We start from the raw sequence: 18,256 nt of genomic DNA on the forward strand, positions 1-18,256 counted from the left end.
AAAAAACTAAGTTATAGCGTTTCATTGGTAAAGCAAACAATTTAAAATTTCTAATATGTCAAAATATTATTCATTTTAATGCTAACGCATTAACTCAACACTTTTAATTTATGAAAATGTACTGCTTTTATAATCATGACACGCCAATATTTCCTACCATGTTAGTGCATACATCACTTTTAAATCCATCCGACTTTTATTTTATTTCTCAGTTCTACCCCACAGCACAATGTAACCTTTTTCTCTTTTTTGTGCTCTTATACTGTACATGTATAAACGTAATGCTTTTTTCATATTCGAACTCCCACATTCCTGTTAAGTAAATAACATAAATATTAATTTACATTTTGTGCACGCTTAGTTGCATTTACAACGTCAGTTTCAGATTGAACTAGAAAATACACTCCTGGAAATTGAAATAAGAACACCGTGAATTCATTGTCCCAGGAAGGGGAAACTTTATTGACACATTCCTGGGGTCAGATACATCACATGATCACACTGACAGAACCACAGGCACATAGACACAGGCAACAGAGCATGCACAATGTCGGCACTAGTACAGTGTATATCCACCTTTCGCAGCAATGCAGGCTGCTATTCTCCCATGGAGACGATCGTAGAGATGCTGGATGTAGTCCTGTGGAACGGCTTGCCATGCCATTTCCACCTGGCGCCTCAGTTGGACCAGCGTTCGTGCTGGACGTGCAGACCGCGTGAGACGACGCTTCATCCAGTCCCAAACATGCTCAATGGGGGACAGATCCGGAGATCTTGCTGGCCAGGGTAGTTGACGTACACCTTCTAGAGCACGTTGGGTGGCACGGGATACATTCGGACGTGCATTGTCCTGTTGGAACAGCAAGTTCCCCTGCCGGTCTAGGAATGGTAGAACGATGGGTTCGATGACGGTTTGGATGTACCGTGCACTATTCAGTGTCCCCTCGACGATCACCAGTGGTGTACGGCCAGTGTAGGAGATCGCTCCCCACACCATGATGCCGGGTGTAGGCCCTGTGTGCCTCGGTCGTATGCAGTCCTGATTGTGGCGCTCACCTGCAAGGCGCCAAACACGCATACGACCATCATTGGCACCAAGGCAGAAGCGACTCTCATCGCTGAAGACGACACGTCTCCATTCGTCCCTCCATTCACGCCTGTCGCGACACCACTGGAGGCGGGCTGCACGATGTTGGGGCGTGAGCGGAAGACGGCCTAACGGTGTGCGGGACCGTAGCCCAGCTTCATGGAGACGGTTGCGAATGGTCCTCGCCGATACCCCAGGAGCAACAGTGTCCCTAATTTGCTGGGTAGTGGCGGTGCGGTCCCCTACGACACTGCGTAGGATCCTACGGTCTTGGCGTGCATCCGTGCGTCGCTGCGGTCCGGTCCCAGGTCGACGGGCACGTGCACCTTCCGCCGACCACTGGCGACAACATCGATGTACTGTGGAGACCTCACGCCCCACGTGTTGAGCAATTCGGCGGTACGTCCACCCGGCCTCCCGCATGCCCACTATACGCCCTCGCTCAAAGTCCGTCAACTGCACATACGGTTCAGGTCCACGCTGTCGCGGCATGCTACCAGTGTTAAAGACTGCGATGGAGCTCCGTATGCCACGGCAAACTGGCTGACACTGACGGCGGCGGTGCACAAATGCTGCGCAGCTAGCGCCATTCGACGGCCAACACCGCGGTTCCTGGTGTGTCCGCTGTGCCGTGCGTGTGATCATTGCTTGTACAGCCCTCTCGCAGTGTCCGGAGCAAGTATGGTGGGTCTGACACACCGGTGTCAATGTGTTCTTTTTTCTATTTCCAGGAGTGCAGGTTCAGCATAATATCTCAATGCACGTTACAATTTATTGATGGCGGAGTTCGGACGGAATTTTTATCACAGAGTGGTAGCTTCATCACTATTTCAAACTTGATAACAGATGTTCGTCGGCCGAAACTAATTGTCAATAAATTATAATATGAAAATACTGCATACTAAGCACTACATTCTTATCATCTGCTATTGTTCTAAACCACTGTAGCATATATTACCGTGATTGTCAAAAGACTGATGATTATAATGATGATGTTGACAATGAATACTTCATTTAAAGAAAATTTACTGGACTGAGGCTGTAATAATAATAATAATAATAATAATAATAATAATAATCAGAACAGATCAACAGATATCATGTGAGAAAACGCAATGCATGGAAAGACAGAACAACGACAAACAAGCCATACATACCAAATACCAAATACGGAAAGGATCACAGAGTGGAAAAGTACCTTGTGGAAGATATACAAACAGGAGGATCAAACAAGGCATCCTACATGGAACGAACAGAAAAACTTCAGAAAGCGTACAAATTGACATCGACGCGCTATAATAAAAGGACGCTTCAAAAGTTGTGAAACTCAGGCACTACAATACAGTTGTAATACCAGAAGCACTGTACGGATCAGAAACGACAACAATCGGAGCATCAGGCTTTACAGAGACAGAAAAAATAGAATCTAAAGTCTTCAGAAAATTTTTTGGAGCGGTACAGAGAGACAGTACATGGATGAAGAGACCAACCAAAGAATTATATGAACGCACAGACGAACTCACTGATACGATAAAGAAACGCCAACTAACGGTCTATGGAGACTAACATAGAACGACCAACAATGGACTCACAAATTGGATTTTTGATGTAGTAAACACTTCATTTAAAAAATTGCTTTCAAGATCTAGAATAAAACCTAAAACAAGCAGGGATCTGTAGAAAATGATAAATGATAGAGAGAAATTCTGAAACAAAATTGTGAACACGAAATTTGAAGTAAAAGAAAGGAAGAAAACAGACAAAATGCCGGCCGTTGTGGTCGAGCGGTTCTAGATGCTTCAGTCCGGAACCACGCGACTGCTACGGTCGCAGGTTCGAATCCTGCCTCGGGCATGGATGTGTGTGATGTCCTTAGGTTAGTTAGGTTTAGGTAGTTCTAAGTTCTAGGGGATTGATGACCTCGGCTGTTAAGTCCCATAGTGCTCAGAGCCATTTGAACAGACAAAATAGGGACAGAGCAAAGGTAACGAGAACGCAGCTAAACATTGAAGAGGTTTAGAGAAGCGTAAAGAAGAAGGAGACAAGGAAAATATGTTAAATTGAAGTTAATCACTGTCTTCGGGGCAAAAATGTGTAATCATAATATAATAATTAGGTGTTGTGCGAATTAGACGCCAGTTAATAAACCTGCTAGTCCCTAACGAGCAACAATAATCGTACCAGGGAAAGGGGACCTACAGCTCAAAATATAATGTGAGCCACGTTTCGTTCCTGGCGAATCATCACTGTAAAGACGAGGTTAAAGCCAGACTGAAATATTCAGTTGATCGAACAAGCTTAGACCACGTGATCTTTCGGTTTCCTGACAAGCGTTTTACCATTAGACCATCAGACCGCATTTGAGGCTGTAAATTCTTACACAAACTGTCTAGTCACGCAAGTGCCTGGAAAACTGAAATATAGCAAAGGCGGCTGTTTCACCGTCTTGGGCGACACTTCCATGGGTGAAGACAGTAAAATTAAATTATCGCTTCCATTCTTAGACGAAAGTTTATTTACTGTTTTATAATACAGACAGATACTCAGCTGCAAGTCTTATGTCTGACACATATTTAGTCATCTTTCAATCATACAAAATTCCCAACATGATGCAGCACTACAGTACGAAGGCGCTCTAAGGCTGTACGGTGGACGGTGGGTTGCACAGGAGTGCTTCGGTATGCGAAACAATGAGAAAAGGAGGAAACAGTGTGGAGCTGAGTAGTGACTGCGCAGCCCAGCGAGCAGCTAGCGCAGTCCTCTCTGGTGCTGGGAGACTAGACGCGCAGGTACGCTGGTGTAAGGCGTGTCCAGTTTCGCTGGCGGTACGCTTCCCGCGCCCCCTACTTTTGCTGAGCCGCGAGTACTTGGTCAGCACGCAGCATCCTGGCAGAGTCGGGACGGCAGTACCAGATGCCGCAGTATAGGACAGGATATCACACTGCTGCACCGTCTCATTAAAACAATATTTCCCCTTTGGAAAAGTACATTACGAATCATCTGCTCGTTGACAGGTTTCCATGAGGATGTCGTTCATGCTGAATTTGCGACGCTCAACAACATGATCATCAGCTTCCTTACTGGACATAAACATACACATACCATGGTTTGACCATTGTCCGTTCTGATACGCGAAATTGCGGCGGCAATTCCCCAGAAATACATAATCTGTAGTAACATAAGTGTGACTATCTGTCAAAAGACTGAATAACCAATTTTTGCATCGTGAATCGTGTAGGAAGAGAGTTAGTGAGGCTCTGGAAGGTACTGACAGGGACGTGGAGCCACGCCAGCTCCACTGTCACGGCCAGCTATGCCAGGTTTCTTAGTTTGAAGACCTATGGCGCGAAGACCCCGATCGGGGTGGCCCACTGATTCTCTATTGGGCTTAAATCCGGTGAGTTTAGTGGCCAGGGGAGTATGCTAAACTCATCCTGGTGCTCTTCAAACCACGCACGTACACTGCATTGTCCAGCTGCTAGATGTCATCATTCTGAGGGAAAAACAACCTGCATGTGAGGGTGGACATGACCCCAAAGGATAGATGCATGCTTGTGTTGATCCACTGTGCCTTCCAGAATGACGAGATCGCCCAGGGTAGGCCACGAAAACATTCCCCAGGGCTTCCTCCTCCGGCCTGGACCCTTTCCACGTTTCATAAAGGGTGCTTGCTTTTAGCCCTTTCACGTCCGATGGAGCACAGAACGTTATTCACATGAAAAGACCACCTGTCGCCAGTCTGTGCACGTCTACTTGCGATACTGGCGTGCAAATTCCAGCCTTCCTCTCCGATGAACCAGGTGCCTGATGCCACAGCGCCATTCGCAGCAACGTTCTCTGAACAGTCGTTGAGGGGACACTACTGGCAGCCCCTTGGTTCATCAGGCCGGTCAGTTGCTCAGGAGATGCATGTCTATTCGCCCGTACACATCTCTACTGTCTTCGTTCAGCTCTGCCACGTAATGCCCGTGATGCACAGCAGCTGCCCCGGCCTCGGTTTTGGATAGAGTCACTTTGCCTTGCACGGCATACTCTAAACACAGCAGCATGCGAATGGTTTACAAACTTAGCAGCTTCGGAAATGGTCCGAAAGCCAGTGACCAAGCCCTTTCGGCGTGAGATAAATCGATCCGTTTTCGCATTACAACAGCAACTGCACTTTTCCCGCGTCCTCCAGACACGTTTCATACGTCTTACACTGCTACTGGTGCCACCTGCCGTCTGTGAATGGTTATTTTACGTCGACGTCGAACATACGCGGCCGTCACATTAATGTGGCTGGACCGTGTATTTGTAGTTGTCTTCAGAACGTCTAGCTATGGCGCCATAAATACTGTGGTTCGTCACCGATACAAACAGTTACCTCGTCATATATTAATATTTAATAATCGTTTGATAATTCATCCTTGTGTCACAGTAAACTATGACACTTCAAACGTTTAACTCGCTGTTTCCACAATTGGTGGTTAATTTATGTCTTCACTCAAACTGACGTCGTCGTAGTTAAAGCGAACTGTACTCCTGATTCAAGATTCTGCTCTACGGAACGAGGATCGGCTGAATATCATCTCTAAAGCGACTCTCACAAACAGTATCTGAAGAGAATTTGTAAATATCTTAGAAGCTGAGTGCATGGATCAATTCGAACGAAAGATTCCCATAGGCTTAATTTGTGCCCGAATTGGATTAGGGAAGAATGGGGAAGGAAGGCGGCCGTGCTCTTTCAAAGGAACCATCCTGGCATCTGGCATACGCCTGAACTGATTTAGGAAAATAATGGGAAACCTAAATCAGGATGGCCGGATGCGAGTTTGAACCGTCTTTCTCCTAAATGCGAGTCCGGTGACCTGACCACTGCTCCACCTCTCTCGGTATCAAGGTGTGAGTTCCACTTTATCCAGATGTGTCAGGATACTTCTCATCAGATAGAGTACAATGTGTGATCAAAAAGCAACGGGGATTTTTGTTTTTCTTAAATAATCTCGATTTATTCATCAACATTAATTTTGACCCCTTCACAATAGCCCCCATCAGGTATAATACACCTATGCCAGGGCTTTTCCCAACCTTGGAAGCATCTCTGGAACTCAATTTCGTTCAGATCCTTCAGCTATTCTGTTTTGATCTCATCAGTGGTGGCAAAACGACTTCCTTTCACGGTTCTCTTCGGTCTCTGGAGTAGAAAGAAGTCGTAGGGGGTGATTTCCGGCGAATACGGTGCCTAGGACAACATAACGGTTTTGTTTTTGCCAAAAAATCATGAACAAGCATTGAGGTTTGAGCGGGAGCATTATTGTTATGAAATTTCTACGAGTGGTTTTCCCACAATTTTGGATTTTTCTTCGGACTGTTTCACGTAAACGGCGCCTCACTTCCAAGTGGTATTCCTTATAGACCCTACGACCATATGGCAGAAACTGATGGTGCGCTACCCCAGTGTAATCGAAGAAAAGAATGAGAAGAACCTTTACATGTGATCGACCTTGTCGATTTTTTTTTTCTGTCTTCGCTCTTCAAGCAGTTCTGGATTGTTGTCGACCTCATTCAGAAATTTCTGAGCGATGTCTACTCCATGTCATCTTTGTCTGAAATTCAACACATACGGAACAAACTTTGCTGCTACACGATTCATGCCCCAAATGACCAAAAAAATTGCTCGGCATGAACCAAAGGATAAACTGACCTCATCAGCAATCTCTCAGATGGTGATTCGTCGATTGTCGAAAACCATTTTCTGTACTTCTTCCGCACTGTAGTCAGTACTTGATGTGCTAGGTCGTCCAGGGCGGTCGTCTTCAACGTTTTCACGATCCTCTTTGAAACATTTATACCACTCGTAAACTCTTCTCTCACTCATAGTAGATTCACCAAAAGCCACAGTCAACATTTCGAATGCAACGTTGCACTTTATTCCGTCTTCCAAGCACAATTTACTGCAAAAATTTTGATACGTCTTTTTCGAAAGAAAAAAATCCCAGAGCACTCGAAAGCACGTATAATCTTTGCGATTGTCAACAATAAACTAACTATTCAAAACACCTGAAAATGCAAAACTACATCAGGGACATGTGTACCAGCAGGATAAAAAATAAAATTTGAAAACAGTATGTATGAAGGCCGCGAAACTGCAAAATTTCCGTTACTTTTCGATCAAACCTTATACATGTGAATCTTGCTACATCTTTAGAAATAGTACAACGGATTTGGACTTTATTCAGTAACTTGCAGTTTTTTTCTAGTGCTCATCATTTGTGTAACTGGAGTCGGGCAGAAGACTGCTTTATGCACTAAGCTCTCAACGTTTTCTTTTCAGGTACGGGGAACTGAGGAACTGTTCCAATAGTTCAAAAAGTAATAACAATAAAATATCTCGTAGCAGCCTTCCAGGGCTACCAGTGCTAGAAACACGTAAAACCCTTTAGATGGACTTCTCAGAACTGTTCGTCTGTCTTGGGTCCTTACTAGGAATTGTTAAGAGGAGATAGAGCAGAGAAGAGATGCGCCTTTATTCACCGGTTCTTTCAGTAAGCGCGAGAGTCTAACGATGAAGCTCATCTGCAGTTGCAGACGCTATAGGTGGAGCGTTGTGTATCACGGAGAGGTGCTGTACAACACGGAGAGGTTTACCGTTCAAATTGCGAAAGTGTGCGTTCCAGGAAGAGTTAGGCAACACATTAATTTCTCCTACAAGCATATCGCAAATTGACCACGGGTGCAAAATCAGAGACGTTACAGCTCATCTGGAGGCTTACCGACATTCGTTTTTCTCATGCACTATTCGCCAGTGGAACGAGAGAGAGGGAAATTACACTGTTACGAGAATTACAGCCCACCAACCACTGTGTCTTGCGGAGTGTAGGTGGAGAAGTAGATGCAACAGATATCCGTGATTTCCGGGAACAGACTGCTTAAGTTAGTGACAGATGCATCCTTTCAGGTGGTTTCTTTTGGTTTCTACGTATCGTAACAGGTTTTTGCGAAATGACATTTTAGAAACACCTTGGAGACGGTGAGTATCGATTAGTCTGTAACGTGTGGTATTTCAAGCCAGCGCTGCGCTGCACAGTAATATGTCAGCGAAAGTTCGCCGCTCACCATCGGGCGGTTAGGAAAAAGTGGCCAGCCGTTTATTTGTGAGACCAGGGAAAGCGTTGGCGGCTGCGTTTGGCCGCTTTGAGGAGCAGAGGGCCGTCTGAGTGGTGGCGGACTTTCCTTTGTACGTCCGCTCTGTAAGAGAGCTCATTACTGTGCTTTACGAACAGCATACGGTTTGTGAGGATGCGAACCTAGCTTGGACGCATTAAAAATAGTTTCACTCTAATCAGCGTATTTCATGAAGAATGTAGGCACTTAAGACATTCGTTATTTTTGTGCTACAGAGGCGAACTCGTATGTCCGTTGTTGCTTCTCTAGAAGCGGACTCGGTCGTTGAAAACAGTTACGAAACAAGGCGACAGAAGTAACGAGGCAGGTAGGTGGATGTCGACAGGCCCCCAGGACTCAGCATGAGTCACGAGGCGCCCATCCCACATCGGCGCCAGCCTTGATCCGATGTGATCAAAGTGTTGAAGATGGGAGTAGAACCCATTATCTCAGAGGATTCATTAAAAGCTGTTCAGCTGTTCTTCCGTCATCAGCTATTGTGAAGGATAAGAATAGTTAACGTCTTGTATTCCTCGGAGTGTTATATGGAGGGCTCAAAAGAAAATTGTGTAAAAACGGTTATTTTGAGGTATGATTACTCAAAAAAAGATGCACGGGTAAGGGTAAAAATGTTAATTAGTCTCACGCTTATTGAACAAACCCGTGGATAATAGCACAGCTATTCTCTCGAGAACCTCTATCTTCTCATAAATATTTCTAGAAAGGCCCAAAGAATGAGCAGTTTTCAGGAATCCAAAGGACGAGTTTTACGTGTTTCTCGCGTTTTTGGTAGCCCTGGAAGGCTGCTATGAAGTATTTTAGGGATATTATTTTTTGTACTGTTGGAATAATGCCTCCGTGCCACGTATTTGTGAAAAAAGAGAAAGAAACGCTAGTTATAAATTCGGTAAAAGTTGAGAGTTTGGCGCAAAACACAGTCTTCTGCCCAACTGCCCTTACTCGAATAATGAATACTGGGAAATACTGCACGTCACTGAATAAAGCCCAAGTCCGTCGTAGCACTTCGAAAAATGCAGCAAGAGTCACATCGTCTTGTGTTCGTTGCAAAATATCAGTTTATATCAACTTTTGGTATCACGCAGAAACAAAGAAAATATGTATCCTGGATTACTCAGTTAAGACTAATATTTGGAACATTGACAAGGGAACGGTCCAATCCGACATGTCGAAACCGCCCTGTTTTTTTATACACCAAGAATACACCAAAAGAAACGCGATGTCTATCAGCATTTTAGCTTCTAAGAAACACTGCAAGTATTTTCTAAAAAAATGTGAAACCTGTCAAATTCCCAGCTCGCCCAGTGGCTGAAGGAATGTGACACCTACCGTAGCCGTAGTAACAGTGCACGCGCAACACGGCAGGTATGTGGCCTTGGTTGACAAAGCATCGGTAAACAGGTAACATGAAATAAAGTGACTGTAATTTGTAAAGTGAATTTCAGTTTCTGTTGATAGTTTCTGTGGCACCATTGTTCACAATTACTGTTCACTGGAATTTCGAGCTCATTTAATATCCATAATAATTAGCATCTGCATCGTTAACAGTTATGGACATACGTATGTGTTAGTTAGTAATTAATTTCTCGGACATATTTTCTAATGGCGTCGATTTTTCGTTAGAAAATGTGGAGACATTAGAACAAATAGGGAATACTTCTGATTACTGTGCTAGTCAAAGTCCAGAACAAAAACACGAAACCATCCTAACCCATAGAAAACATTAAAGTAATAGTTTTAAGTAACCAAAATAAAGGCCTAAAACTTTTTGGTTAAAGAATGATCTAAAACTTCTCGTGAGAGTCAATGAGTCGTTACTGGGGAGACGTATGAGACGGACCCTCTGAATTGCAAGTGAGATGGACATTACTGATTTCCAGGTTTCTTCGGCCAAGTTAAACAGATTCACGAAATTATACAGATAAGGAAGCCGCAAAATTACAGAGTTTATTTCAAGTATTGTACAGAGGATATATCATTAATGGATAATACTGTAGGGAAATTCGTAACTGATCCAAGACAAATCTTGTTATCCCCTAAAATACTGTGTATATGGCATATCAGTCAGGTTTCGTGCAAGAATTGTGAGCAAAGCACACTTTACCATTTCGAGAGAGATAGACAGAGTCACTTCGCAGTCGATTAATGCTATGACACAGTCGTGTGTAACAATTTCACTGATATGTACCTGTGGGTTTCTTTTTCCGCGGCTTCATAACTTTCTTCAGGAACCTCAGCGTAAATAAGAACGAAAAATTTAAAGAACGACTGTTTGGTTGCGAAAACTTTTTAATCAATGTAGGAAAATATGCAAAAATGGAAGACAATGAGTGTCAGAATTGCATCCGATACGTCTTCCTACCGGTTGCAGAAATTAATTCACTGCCTTTGTTGGATTCTTTGCCAGGAAATAACAATACTTCTATCTCTAAGAGGGCAACGAAAGCACTGTTATTACTAGTATAATTCGGTTTCCACACTGAACTAATAGGATGATCCAGCCGCCCGATATAGAAATTTTTCTACAGTGAAATGCATTTTTTCAGAAAATAGTTGCACAATATGATTTCTGAGAACTCTTCGTCCCTTCAGGTTTATCAGCGGACCGATATTGTTAAATTTCAGACATCTGTGCATTGTCAGTTTGCATCACCACGTCTTACGAATTTGATCACGTATACCTCGTACGCAGCATTATATGCAGAGCAACGGCCACGACCATTTCTTCCTCCATCCCAACTTTGTCTAAATAAAACTATTAACTACCGTGATGTGCCTGAATGCATCAATTATTCTTTTATTTAGGTGTGGCTGGTATAAGGAAAATGTTTGTTTTTGTCGTTCGAGAGACAGTTCGCATTTCTGTGATGACTACAAGTGAATAAACAAGAGATTGTTTCATTGCTACAAAAATATACATTATTTAAAAATTATAATAACGGTGCCACAGGAATTGTAATAAATATTTCATGTGTACAAATGAAAGTCCCGATTGATGGAAGACGTCTGTTGTGCAACAACGTGCACTGCCGTGGTTATCTTTTCTCTGCTAGTCACTTGTGTAACAAATACATCTGCAAAAGTTCTGCTGTCGATATAGACTGCAAGTTATTTAAAAGGTCAGTGATTCTGAGGCTTTTTTGTCATGCTTTAAGTGGTTAAAATTCGCGTGTGCGCACTGTGGACTTCGCGCTACACAGCACTAAGTTGTCTTGTCACGGCTGCGTCTGCTTAGTCGCCGATTCGCGCGCTCGGCAGAACGGTCTGCACAAATCGCTGTTACAAGCGGCTCTTCGTACGGCAAATGTAACTTAGCCATTTAAAAAAAATTGCAATGCGCTTTAGCAGCTAAAATTCTGACAGTGCATTTCTTTCAGTGTACTCTTCCTGTGACGAATACTTCAGCGTAGGTTTCCACAGGTAGGATTGGACCATTCTCTTGTGAGTATCTTTTGGTAGATACGAATATTATAGGACTTGAGTCGTACGGCTGATATTTCAACGCAGTTCTAAGACATTTATTCCTGACAACTTCAGTCTGGGGGCGATCTGCAGTATACAGTAACTGAAGAAAACTTCATAATCCGAGATCACTGAAAAAACAGTTTATTGGATGACCGGTTTCGACAGAGCTCAGCTGTCATCATCGGCTCTTATGCTGTAAAAAAGCAAAGGCATTACATCCGATGATGATCGCGTACCTGTTTCGAAACTGGTCATCCAACGTAATGCTTTTTTAGCGATCTTGGCTTGCGAAGTTTCCTTCAGTTACCAGAGAAGAGCTCTAAAACCTTTAAATAAATCTGAGTTCGGAAGCATATGTAAACTGTACGAAACATCATAGTTCGTATAAGCGATAAAACAGTCACGGTGATGTATTTCAAGATGTGTTTGAAAATAGACTACTCGAAAACGTTTTGGGGTCGCTCTCACGATTTGCGCAGTTTTTGTTTTTTGATCGGACGCTTCTTTCTCAATACTCCCTTTGCCACAGTAAATCGCTGTGTACAGTCATGTGTGTACTAGAAGTAAAAATAAACCTGCATACCCAGGGCACTTCAATAGCGCGCGGTGTTTTTCCAATCGAGAACGGGTTGAGTGTGGCTTGTGTACAGTGTTCTGTCTCTCAACCAGTCTCGAAGGGATATTTCAGGCTTAGACCGTACGCTCTATAAATTCCTCCACTCTTTTTCAAACTTTGTATGCAGCAAAAGCGATCAGTACATAGTTATCAGTAAAACGAATATGGTTCAGATGGTGTCCATTAAAAAGTATTCCTTCTTCGTTTCCCTTAGTTAAGGAATCTGGAAAGTGCCTCTAAGGCTGATAAAAATAGCTTATTTGACTCTTCTCACAATCCTGACGATTTCGGATGGAAGCCGTAGGTATTAACTGCGTAATGACGACTACTAGAACGTAGATGGAACAATGCCTAATATCCAAGGAGTGGTTCATACCAGTTTTATTGAAACTGGGTCAAAACTTTATCAAAATCTACGACACTTACGAAACGGTGAGGTATCAGTCTGTGCCATACTAAAGCAACGTCATAGACGCCTTAGTTGCAGACACGACACTCCACTTTTACGAAATGTTCTTTCACAATCAACTATTGACATTCCACAACTATCGATAAAGTATATTCAACACTGAGGCGGCAAATTCTTCCATGGCTGTAAATATTAGAAATTAACAAAAAAAGAAACATGCAGCAAAAGGGCCATCAAGAATTCGTGTTGAAGGACCAAACGGACTCCGGTTAATCAACCCTTTTGGATACTTCCAGGACAGATTCAAGAAAACCAACCTCATCTCCCCCTCCCCTTCACTCCTATGCGTCTTATTTGTATAATTTGTACCATAAACACGATATTGCAAAGCGTGTGTTGTTGAGAGGAACTATGCAATATCAGTCCGGAACCGCGAGACTGCTACGGTCGCAGGTTCGAATCCTGCCTCGGGCATGGATGTGTGTGATGTCCTTAGGTTGGTTAGGTTTAAGTTGTTATAAGTTCTACGGGACTGATGGCCCCGATGTTAAGTCCCATAGTGTTCAGAGCCATTTTTGAACGATGCAATGTTTCTTCGGACATCCATGCATACCGTATTTATCCACCAATACCAGGCAGCGACTTTCCATTAAAATTCCTCCCCTGTATGGGAATTACATAATGTGTGTACGAGTACGCAGGAACGACGACATATGAAGTTTAGGTTTGGCTGTGAGTTGTGCAAAGAGGGCAAAAGCTGTTAAGGCGACCGCTCTAGTAAAGTGGGAAATCCGGCTTCCAATACCGACCCCGCACAAAGTTTCACTGTCGTCGTTCCCTTATATAGCTGATGGTTGTTCACATTCACAAACGCTATACACTTTTAGTTAATGCTGTGAAAATTACCAAAACGAACTGTTGTGTAGCTGTTATTACCTCATCGACGATACGATATAGCGAGAAGCTAATAACAAATCTAACTGGTAATCTAGGACTTAGATGTTACAGCAATCAACAACTAATCAGTGTCCTCTTTGTGTACTATGATATGTCGATATTTTTCTCATTGGTAGAGCCAGCGATGATAGAACTATTCCACTTCGTAAAATATATGAGATAACCGAAATACCATCGCACTTCAAGAAAAAGAATCCCTAATCCAAACGAAGCAGGTATTACAGGATTACAGGTGTGAGTGTTAATCTGATAAGTTTAAGACGTCATCACCGCAAAATATTGACACGAACTATTTAAAGCTGACTGAACAATACGATAAAAGACGATCTCTGAGAAGCTCAGTTTGGGTTCCGGCGAAATGCATAAACATGCGAGGCGATACTGACCCTACAACGTAACTTAGAAGACTGGATAAAATGAGGCGCACCTACATCTGTAGCATTTATAGGTTTAAGGAAAAGTTGTGACTGAGCTATGCTCTTTGAATCTCTGAAGCTAGCAGGTGTAAAATGCAATGAGTTAAAGATTCTTGTACAGAAAGCAGACGGAAGTTGTACGGTAAGAGTAGTAGAACTGCCGGGGTTATTCTGGACGTTGAACAACCAGTAAAGAAAACCAAGGATAAATTTAGAAAGGGAATTCGGAAAAGATATAAGAGCTTTGTGGTTTGCCGACGACATTGTAATTGAGGGAGCTGCGAGGCGAGGTGAATAAAATAGATACTGTCTTGACACGAGATAATAAAATGAACATCTACAAAAGTGAACAAGGGTACTGAAACGTAGTCAGTGAAATGAGGCGATGTTGAAGGAATTAAATTAGGAAATGAGACGCGAATAGTAGTGGGCGAGATTTGTTATTTTAGCAGAAAACTAGCTGACGATGGCCGAAGTAGAGAGGAAATAAAACGCAGGCTGCCAATAGCAAGAAAAGTATTTCTGATGGAAAGGAATTTGTTAATTTTGAATATAAAATTAGGTGTTAAGAGGTATTTTTCGAACATATTTGCATGGAGTGTACCCTTCTATGGGAGTCTGCGTTGACGCAAATCTGTTGAGACAAGAAAAGGCATTTAAAATGTGATACTGGAGAAAAACGTTAGAAATGACATGGCTAAATCGAATAGCTAATTAGGAGATGCTGAGCTGAAGGAAATAACGAAGAAATTCGTTACACAACTTGACTTAAAGAACGAATCGACTGACAGGACACATCCTGAGACGTGAAGGAATCACTAGATTGGTAACTGAGTGTAATGTGGTACGTTAGAATTGTGTAGGGGGACAAAGGCATGAACACTGTTAGCAGATTCAAATAGAAGTAAGTTGAACGGCTTCACGCATGTAGCACTAAGTGTCTGTGGCCAGATGACTTGTTCATAATACGCAATGAGGAACAATATAATGCATAAACCTCCTGATCAGAGGTACGCCGTGCCTCGCTTTCAGGAATTTCCAAAGAGCGAGTAAAACCTAATATTCCCCAGCCACAGCAAATCTCGCCTCAAGATCTTCATTGAATTCTTGAGATCACAAAGTCCTCAGTTTTTTAGCAATTCTGGTCTGTTCAGAAAGACGGTACACTTTGCTAGGCATTTTTATGCGTAAACAAAACGAAATAAAAATGTAATTAATAGTCACACACACCACAAAAAATACTAAATATATTCGTTTTTCCTAGCAAGGAACATAAATATAACCTATGGAGAGAAGCAAAGCAATGTCGTTAAGTTTTTAATATACAAAGCGAAATCAGTGAACCCGCTTGTCCTAACCAAGTAATTTCAGTGTTTGTTTGTATTCGTAAAGAACGAATTCGTAAAGATAAGAATGCGGGGCTCAATTCTTATGAGACTGACGTAAACTTCCGAAAATATTGGAGTCAGTAGGTAAAATTAAAAAAAGTCAAATACAAATAAAACCTATCGAAATAAGCAAAGCAATGTCATTAAGCTTTTAACATAAAAAGCAAAATCAGTAAACCCGTATATCCTAACCAAGTAAATTCGTTGTTAGTATGTGCTCGTAAAACAAAAGACTGCGGCACTTAATCTTCCGAATACACATTTGTTACTGAGTTAAAAAACAAAACTAAGATCGGCGTCTATTGGTTCTTGGTGCACTATGAAACTAACATAGCCATATATTGATTCTCTGGTGTACTACGCCGTGATAATCTTGTCGCCAAGGCAAACATCCGAACTACTAAGCTGAGCAGACGGTTTTAAATAAAAAGATACGGTACTTTCTTTCTGTGCTCCGGTTATGATTAAATTAAGCCTTCATGTTTCCCCAAGCCACGCTCAAGTTACCTGTCAAAACCTCATAAAATTCGTCTACAAGTTTGGAAGATTAGCGTGTCCAAACAGACAGACACTATGGTTTTATAATTTATATTATTAGTATAGATGAAGGAGCTTGCACACGAATGACTAGCATGCTGTGCTGCATGAAAGCAGTTTTCCGACTGAAGACCTTGCTGTACTGTAAGACACGAGCAATATCTTGGCAACAGTAATACTAAAAGTGGGATATGAACCCAAAACGTAGGTCATCAAAAAATTGTGGTATATAAGTCAAAAGGTTTGTTTTCTTGTGTAATGAATCAAAACTGATGTTGTCATAAACGATTCAGAGAACGCAATGAAAATGAACTTCGAAATTTTTAACAGCTAGCGGTATTTTACTGAAGTATTCCCCATAACTATCTCACGACGTGCAGCCCTCAGTGGTGCTGGTCCGGATGTTTATTCGTTCGCCCCCCGAAATGAATCGAATCTCCACTTAGCAGCGTCCCGGGAAATCCAGCCATTACTTGCACCCCGACAGCTCTTCCAATGCTCTTCCTTCTCCTTCATCTGGGCTCTCGTCGGAGCTTTCAGCCGTCCGCATTTCCATCTTGCAATTCCACAGTGATATATTACCCGGCAGATGGAGTGGAGCTGTTTCTGAACGGATGGAGATGATGCGTGCCCGACACCTAGAATCAAGCGAGTACCAGCTGAGCGGTTTTACTCTCTCGTGCGATTTCCGTTTCATGCACTCCTTCATAGGCAAATGAAGACTTTTACAATGCACTTCTCCGTCCTAAAAGAAAACTGTGGCAGTCTTCGGCATTTTTTGATCAGGGTTGTATGGAAACAACACACGACTGTCGCGGCTACTGTACTACACGCGCACTGTAGGGAGACAAGCAGCACTGAAGCTGATAGGTGTTGGTCAATAGGTATCAATCGTTTCTCATTGGAGGGTGCTGGCTGCTGCTTTTCGGTCGCTGCCAGCTTCAGATGATAGACAACAAACTGTTTAAAATGTCTAAAACGCCCATAAATTCCGTGATTTCAGATTCAATTATACAGGGCTAGTCTAAAAGATGGACCCATTTTCAAAAGCTCGTATGTATTCAAGTACAAATCCAAAATGAACAAGGTTCATGCCAATGAAAAGAGGAAGTTTCAAAGATTTTGGCGGGCGGTGGCGGGTGGGCGGTGATGGTTTCAGAAACGCCCGGTAGAGTTCGCATGGCAATAGGGCCGTCATTCCATTTCACTGTCAGTTGTGAGTGAGATGGCGACTGTGGAGCACAAGGTTTTCTGCGTTCTTGAGTTCGCGAAAAGTGAGTCGCACATTGCAGTGCAGCGGGCATTTCGTACCTAATTCGGTATTCAACCACTAACTCGCAAAAGCATTGGCCGTTATTTTGAGCGGTTTAAACAGAGTGGGAAAGTGTGCAAAGGAAAAAGCACAGGCCGACCGCGTGTGTCAGACGGTGATGTCCGACAGATTCAAGGAAGTTTTGTGCACAGTTCCAGCAAGTCTACCAATAGAGCCAGTCAAAAACTTGGAATACACCAACCAACTGCATGGAAAGTTCTGAGACGGCGTTTACTATACAAGCTCTACCGATTACTACTTGTGCAGGCTTTCAACCCCAACGACAAAGAGAAGCGTCTCGCATTTTGTGATTATGTGCTATAAAAGGTGGAGGATGACGCATTTCTGCAGCGTGTGATTTTTAACGATGAAACGACGTTCCACATTAGTGGAAAAGTCAGCCGGCTGGAGTGGCCGTGCGGTTCTAGGCGCTAAAGTGTGGAACCGAGCGACCGGATGGATGTGTGTGATGTCCTTAGGTTAGTTAGGTTTAATTAGTTCTCAGTTCTAGGCGACTGATGACCGCAGAAGTTAAGTCGCATAGTGCTCAGAGCCATTTTGGGAAAGTCAGACAGACACAATGCTTGCATATAAGGTTTGGAAGATCTACATTCACCACTGCAACGCGAAAGAGACTCACCGAAATTCAACATGTTCTGTGCCATATCCCGTACAAAGGTTTATGGAATATTTTTCTTTGCGGAAAGAACTGTAACGGAAATCACATACGACTGTTCCCTCAAGTTATGGAAGATTCGCAGGACTTCATTTTACAAAGGGCTGGAACTCCGAGCCATTGCCACCGTGTTGTAAGAGGCTTTTCGGATGACTCCCTTCCTCAGTGCTGGATCAGTCGCAGGGGTTTGCGGACCTGGCTCTGCACTTCTGGTCACCGAGATCTCCTGATC

At 43.0% G+C, this 18,256-nt stretch overlaps 1 protein-coding gene across 1 annotated transcript in view; it reads right to left on the minus strand.

Moving 5' to 3' along the window:
• Positions 1 to 18,256, minus strand: part of LOC124709123 (flocculation protein FLO11-like) — a 587,789-nt gene that overhangs the window by 98,688 nt on the left and 470,845 nt on the right. The gene's annotated exons all lie outside the window — the stretch shown is intronic.

The sequence above is a fragment of the Schistocerca piceifrons genome, chromosome 7 (genome assembly GCF_021461385.2).
Source record: "Schistocerca piceifrons isolate TAMUIC-IGC-003096 chromosome 7, iqSchPice1.1, whole genome shotgun sequence".
Lineage (NCBI taxonomy): Eukaryota > Metazoa > Arthropoda > Insecta > Orthoptera > Acrididae > Schistocerca > Schistocerca piceifrons.